Here is a 7,727-nt window from a genome sequence, read left to right on the forward strand (position 1 = left end):
CAACAATGGGACCAAATGTCGTGCCCTAGCAGAGCTAAAACTGAGCTCTTCATTTTGTTCCTCTTTTTCTCTTCTATTTTCACATAGCTCACAAGCTAATTTATCTAATTTTTGATTGTGTATTGTGGCACATGCTTCCCTTCGCTGTAATGCATGGAATAGAAGAGCTCATTACGTTTAAATTTTCTCAATGCACCATGGCGGACCAACCACGCACCGCAATATGTGTGGCACTGAAAACAATTCTTTACTTTTTCATCAGGGTGGCCTACCTTTGATCTAAACCCACTTTTAGGGTTGAAATCACATCAATTATGCCACGTTAATTTCCTATGACTACACACCTCATTAACTTACTAACTACCCTCATTAGGTTAATAAATCAGGGTTAAAATTTTTTAGATGTTATATAGTGTGACAAAGTTAGAATTTTCATAAGTTTAGAATATTCTAGAAGCTTTAAGAAGGATCAAGAAGGCATTAGAGACTTCTAGAATACACTAGTATGATCTCGAAAGGCCTAGATATCTCTAGAATGGTATGGAGAGTGTTTGAAGTACCTAGATTATTCTAGGGATATCCTCCTCTTATACATTCTAGAATTCTCCTTGTAAATGTCAAGATATTCTTTATAGATATTTTTATAGAATATTCTAAAGATAGAATGTATACCATTGGAATGAATTAATTCTAACCGTTTATTAAGAGATGGGAACTTTCTGGAAGAAGGGAGAGGCCTATAAATACCCTTTCACCCCCCATTTGTAACCATTCAAGCAAATCAATAAAGCTCTCAAGTTCAATCACTCAAACTCTTTACTCTTGACTTGCATAAGTAGCTCTCTTAAGTCCTTTTGCCTACTTTGTGGATTTCAACTGACTTAGCCAAGATCAAGAGGTTGATCAAGCTAAGGCTGGCATGGTTCAAGGAAAGGAAAGTTTCAAGGCTGTGACTCTAGGAATACATTGAGGACAATGCATGATTTAAGTGTGAGGGAAGAGATAAAATAATTTTAGTTTTGTTTTGTTTTGATTTTTAAAAAGTTTTGAAAAAAATATTTTTTTTGTTTTCACTTTATTATTGTTTGAAGTTGCTTTAATGATTGAGTCATTTAGTTGAATCCTTGAAACTTGATCTGAAAATTGCTTTAGAGTTTGAATAGTTGAGAAATAAACTTGATCTTTACCTTTAGTAAATGGATTTGAGTAATAAATAACCCTTGATGGAAGCAACCAAACACTCTAGTGTGTATTGTTTGCTTTAGTCAACTCACTCTCTAGAATTTGTTTCTTTTTTTTATTCAAGGCTACATCTTGTACTTGCTATTTGGAAATGATAGAGGCATCATATAAAAATTGAGCTAGAGTCCAAAAGGCCAACTGTTGATATGCTTTATCCCTTGGTTACCCCTTTGAGCCTTTTGATTATTTCTTTTTAATGTTGCTTATACCCTTATTTCCAAGAAATGCATGTCACTCTATTCTATTTCTCAAGGTACTTGGCATGTTTTGAATTCAAAAAGGTGAATTTCTATTATTTCTCATTCTATTCTTTGTGAAAGGAGCAAGGTTACAACAAGAGAATGTTAGAGAAACCTAAAAAAAGAAGAAAAAAGAGAAAAGCAAAAGAAAGCAAAAGCATAAGAGAAAAATATGTTAAGAAAAAGAAAGTAAGGAACAAAGTTGAAAGAAGGAAAAGTATGAATAGAAGAGAAAAGCAAAAGAAAAGAAAGAAAAAAAGAATGAAAAAAGGTTGCTTAGTTATAAGACATCCTTTGTTTCCTTTAGTGCTTCTGACTTTATTGTAATGATTTTCAACTATTTTGAACTAGTTTATTCCTTGTACATTGAAAGGTTATTTTGAATTAGGCATCACTTTTATGCCTATCCCTTACTTTCTCACATGTATTTCTAGTTTATCCTTTCTTTAGCCACATTACAACCCAATTAAAGACCTCTTCATTCATAATACAAGTGCTATCTAGTGGTGGAGATATAGAAAAGTTATAAGCCTATAATAAGGTGATTGCTAAGTCAACTTGAGTGAAAATATAGACCCTCAACACTTGAGAGTTAAGAGTACAAACACTTTATCCTTTGTGAGGTTACTCATTAAAGAGAACTTTTAGTAAAGGCATGCTTTGTGAAGTATAAAATTATCTCTCTATTGGATTTGATTTAATAGTGGATACGTGAAGATTCTTTGACTATTGAGTTGGCAATTTTAAGCATTTGTTTTTGTTTTAACTTGTTTAAGAGTGTTGCGGGATTTATTTTCATTTTATTTTGCCCAAAGAGCAAAAGCTAACTATGGAAAAATTGATAAGACACAGTATTTATACACATTTCTTGGCTAATTAAGACTATTTTACACACATTAAGAGTTTTTTTATGCATTCATATCACATTCTTAGTCAAATTTACCTAAGTTTTCAATTACATGTATTAGGAGTATTTTGGTCATAAAATGTACTTTTTCACCAAATTAGGGTTAAGCTAAAGATGTATGTCTTTTAATAGGCTAAGATGATTAGTCAAATTAATTTTCATTAATTTATCTTAGGTTGAGAATTATTAGAAAAAGATAACATTTTAAGGTTGTCTCCCTAAAGGTTTTTAATTAACCTTTAAGTTTAGTTCAAGTATGTGCTTATGTATACTTGTGTCTTGTGAGGCTTTTATATTCATTTTCCCTTAGTCATTTTACTACTTTGGATGAATTAAATATTTTTTAATCTTAGACTAATTAAATAAATGTTACATTATGGTTATTTGATTATTTAATTTAATTGTGACATAGGTGAATTAATGTGACTAATGAAGACATAACTTAAGGCAATTGAAGAGAACTTCCAAAGGGCATTATTGGCGTGACATAATCAGATTTGGAGAGGTCTAAGTTAGGCTTGGAATGTTTCATTGTGTAACCTCTCCCAATATCCACCAAACATTAGGAGGGGTTAACCTAATCACTACATCCTTAAACCAAACTGTATTCCAAAATCTTATTTGAAAAGTTTGAGACCCAAGACTTGTTTTGCAAATCATCAAAATCATTTAAAATTCAATACACACTAATCATTTCACAGTGGAAGACTAATTCTTGCATTCATCACATTCAATACATGCCTTTAAAATAAAGAAACAGAATCAAAAACTGGGCCATATGCCTTAGCGTGTACTACATACACCACGGCATATGGCACAGAGCCACGAGCACCCTTCTCTATACCATATTTCGTAACATGACACACAATGCACCATAGCATACAAGACAGTATTTGCTACTGTCATTTGACAGTTTGCAAAGTGAAATTTCATCGTACACCATTTTCACATACGAAGTCCAATCAAAGTGATTCAAGTGCAACACGAAGCTTATTTTATAAGCTAACTATTGAGATAAGTTTGGACAGGATCCAATAGTCTAATCATAATTTAGACACTCAGGTACAAAACGCTACTTTTTTAAAAAATTTAGCATGCCTAAGTGTTTAAATCACTCACATTGTCTCATTAGACCATTCTAGGCCTTCAACCAAGTCCAAAAGGATCTTATACACCTAATTGACCATAATTTATATCATACATACACACAAATCAAAATTTATCTATTCAACAGCCCATTTTCACAAATATAAACTTTTCACAACCTTTTACAAAAATACTAGTTCGGCCACATGCACTACAATTTTACTACTAATTCGCTTGTTGCCACATTTACAATATGTTCATAACTAAATCTTAGCCCCTGTTACTCGTTTCACCATATATTCACACATATGGGCTAAGATTTACAAAATCACTATAAATATCAACATTTCACAACTTTAAACATGCATGCAAGTCTTATGGCAACTTATACACATAATATCCATAAAACATTAGATTAATTACACAAACTCCAAATCGGCTTTGACAAGTCTAAGTGTAATGTACATCCTAAGTTCCCTCATTAATAATTATCAGTGTTTTCAAGGGATAATTTAGTCAATTAAGATAAATTATTATTTAACTAGGTTTATGGAGACTAATATGGTTTTTTGGATCCTTGGATAGCCTTAAAAGAGGGCTAGGTCGAGATTCAAGCGAGCCATGGCATAGAAGGAAGTTTACAATTTTGTGGGATTTTCTGTGCCATGCACCGTAGCGGGCAAGTCAGTGTGCCACAGTGCACGTGCAAAATCAAAACTTATCATATCGTAGAAATAAACTGAAAACAGAAGAGACAAGAAGGAAAAATGAGAGAGCAACAGAGGAGAGCCTTTGGTTTGTAAGGGCACAATCCCTAAGCTACTTTGAGGGCATTTGGAGCTTGATTCACCATTGGGTAAGTTGTACATTCCCTCTTCTCCCTCCTTTATGTAAAAATCTAAATATTTAGAGTAATGGGGGCTTTGATTTCAGTTTCCTTAGGTTTAGACCGAACCCATTAGTTTATTTAAAATCTTAGGGAGTTAAGTCAAGCTTCTAACCTTAAGTTTATGAGTTTTGTGGTGATTGAGAATTTTTTGTAAGGGTTTGATGAACCCTAAGTATAATTTAAGGATTTTGAGATAATGTGGGACATTGATTAGCGAATTTGATGTGTTGGAATGTTTAATAGGATGGTTAGAGTGTGTGAGAATGGTTAGTATTGTTAGAAAAGGAATTTGAGTATTTTAAGCACTTAGAACCTAGTAAATTTGGAGTTATCCAGAGTAATAATTAATGATTATCACTTATTGGTGTAGATTAATCGTTACTCGAGCCAAATCATGCATATAGAACATGTGGAACTAACACTTAGCCACAGTAACCCTTTTTGTGTGATAAAAGGGTTGAGGTACCATATAGTTTATTGTGGTTATTAACTATTATAACTGTGTAGACGTAATTGCAAATGATAAGGTTGTGGTTTTGAAGAGTTTTGTGCATAATTTGACATTATAAATGATTTTAGCATGAAAAAATGTTTTGTAAATGATTATTGTTTTCGATTAAAATATATATATACTATGTATATAAGTGTGATGTGAAAATGTGATAAAAAATAGTGAAAATTGTGAAAAAGCATGATCATAAGGGGTGGGAGTTCACCCAAGATATATGGGAATATGTGTGTGTGGAGATATGTGAGTGAAAAATCTATATGGTCGAGCTGACACCATAGGACATCCGATGCAGCATTATATGGAACTGTTATCATGGGACATTCGAGTAGTCTGGCAACTCCTTAGTACCCATTAGGGTGCGGTTAGGAGTCAACGACGCCTCTATCACAAGTATGTGAAGAGGGAAAAATCATAGTCTATAAGCAAGTTAGATTACCTTTAGCTGAGTATTTCTACCATCGAAAGTGTGCTCGAGTCAACAAGTGATTGAACCAGGAGAGCCTATAGTTTTATGTCGAGGAGCATTAGAGGTTCAGTGGTTAAATGATCATGCTAGTGTAAAACTATGTGTTTTGTTGAGAACAGATACATATATCTCATAATTTTTGGTATGCTTGATAATACAATGGTTTTGATACTTTTTCATGGTTATTTGTGGTAATAAATATTTAATGACCTATATTAGTGACTGAGATATTTATCTCACCCTGTGGTTATATTTTATAAGTGAAGGCTCCAATAGGGGCAAGGATGATGATATGGATTAATTATGTGCTTGGCCAAATTACTTGCAAGTGATTTATATATATATATATATATTAAGTATTTTGAGTGTCAAAATGACCAATTGATTGATGTGTTGGATTTTGTCCACCCCATTGTGTTTTTGTCCAATGGGGGTTTGGTGGTCATTTTAAGTGTGATTGCTTAATTGTGTATTGTGAATGGATTGTTATGTGGTGTATGATCCATTTGAGGTGATCAAGTTGTCTCCGGGGGCATTGTATATTGTGAGTTGGACACCATAGTATGTGTTTTGTTGTGAAAATGAACCATTTTAGGTTTGAGTGTCCATCTTTTAAATAAATGATTGTTTAAGTATGAGACTAGTGCCATTAGCTAGGGGGCTCAAAGAGCTTCATGTGGACACTTGAATCGCTCAAATCAGATGTCGGATGGCGAAACGACGCGCTATGAAAATTTGGAGGAGTCATGATAGCAATCAGCTGTCATGACAGCAGGTGCGCGCCGCAGCACAGGAGGCCCTCGAGGGATTCGTCCCTCTATGCCATCCACCACAACGAACGAACCAGTATTTACTGAAAAATGACATTTAAGTCAGATTTTGATGTAGTTTGTTTCGCATGCTTCCATATTTGCTTTTAATTAATTTTTAACCATGGTTTGAGCTCAAACAATATTTTTAAAAAGAGTTTTCTTGGGATCCCAATGTTTTAACTAATTATTCTTAAACTCTTGAGTTGTGGTAACTTCTTCTGAGGATTTTATTTAATCTGAGTTATTACAATAATGTGTTAGTGTTGTCCTGGTAATGTCAAGGCGGACATTACATAATGCTCTTACTGACATTACCATACGCTCTACTACAATCAATCCAAATCACTTTGAAATCATATAATTTGAAAACATTGAAAGCATTGGGATCCTAAGAAAAGATTTTCAAAAATCATTTTATAAATTAATTATGTTGTAAAACCCCATACATAGCAAAAGCATATTGCCTAAGTACATCAAAGATCCAGAAAACATGTGCAAATTTAGAAACAAAGTGAAATTTGGCACTGTGTGCTGCAACTTATGCCACATGTGCACCACAGCCATTTTCTTTGTACCATGTGCCACAGCATGCGGATACATGCGCCGCGATACACACACCTGAAACTGCTGTCATTTTTGTAGTTTTTGAGGTGAACTTCAGATGCGCACCATTTCCACATCTGATGGCCGATTGGGATGGTTCAAGTGCCCACATGAAGCTTACTTTGAAATCTAACTAATGACATTAGTTTCGTCTTAATCTAGTATTTCTATCAAAAAATTAGACATCCAAGTATATTTGAACATTTTATGCTAAATTTTTGTCATATAAGTGTCTCAATTCAAAACCAAATGTCATTAGCCACTTTTTAAGCTTTGACCACATCCAAATGGACAATACACACCTGATTTGACTATACACATGCAAAATATAATACATATACATAGATTTAGCCTGTAAACTGCCCATTTCACACTTTTGGGCCAAATCTCATTTTCATTTCTCTAATCTCATACATGGTCAAATCATCACACATACTCTTCAAACATCTCATATTCACATACATATACATTCTTCTGCTAGCCTATCTAATCATTTCATCATTCACACATATATAAAGGGTTAGGGAGCTTAAAATCACAAAACACAATATTTACCACAATATGCACATGCTTAAATCCTAAGGCAACTTATACACAATCATTACCAACAATTTACAAGAGTCATTACACCAATTCTTACAAAGGCTCAGGTGATAGATGTCAACTAAACCTAGGTCCTTTTCCTTCAACCCACTAGCACCGGGACTTGAAAAATATGAATAACCATGGGTGAGATCAAAATCTCAGTAGTTGATATGGTTCATTTAATGCCTATTACTATAAATAACCATGTTAAAGTAATAAAAACCATAATATAACATATATATATATATATATATATAGCATAGAATAGCTAAAAACATCATTTTCACATATAAATCATTTCTCAAACACTTTTATGCCTTAGCATGATCAACTATCCACCAGTCTTTCAAAGCTCCTCGGCACGAAACCATAGGCTCTCCCAACCAC

Source organism: Prosopis cineraria, unplaced genomic scaffold (genome assembly GCF_029017545.1).
Source record: "Prosopis cineraria cultivar Desert tree isolate PC_DT_omini unplaced genomic scaffold, ASM2901754v1 PC7, whole genome shotgun sequence".
NCBI classification, from domain to species: domain Eukaryota; kingdom Viridiplantae; phylum Streptophyta; class Magnoliopsida; order Fabales; family Fabaceae; genus Prosopis; species Prosopis cineraria.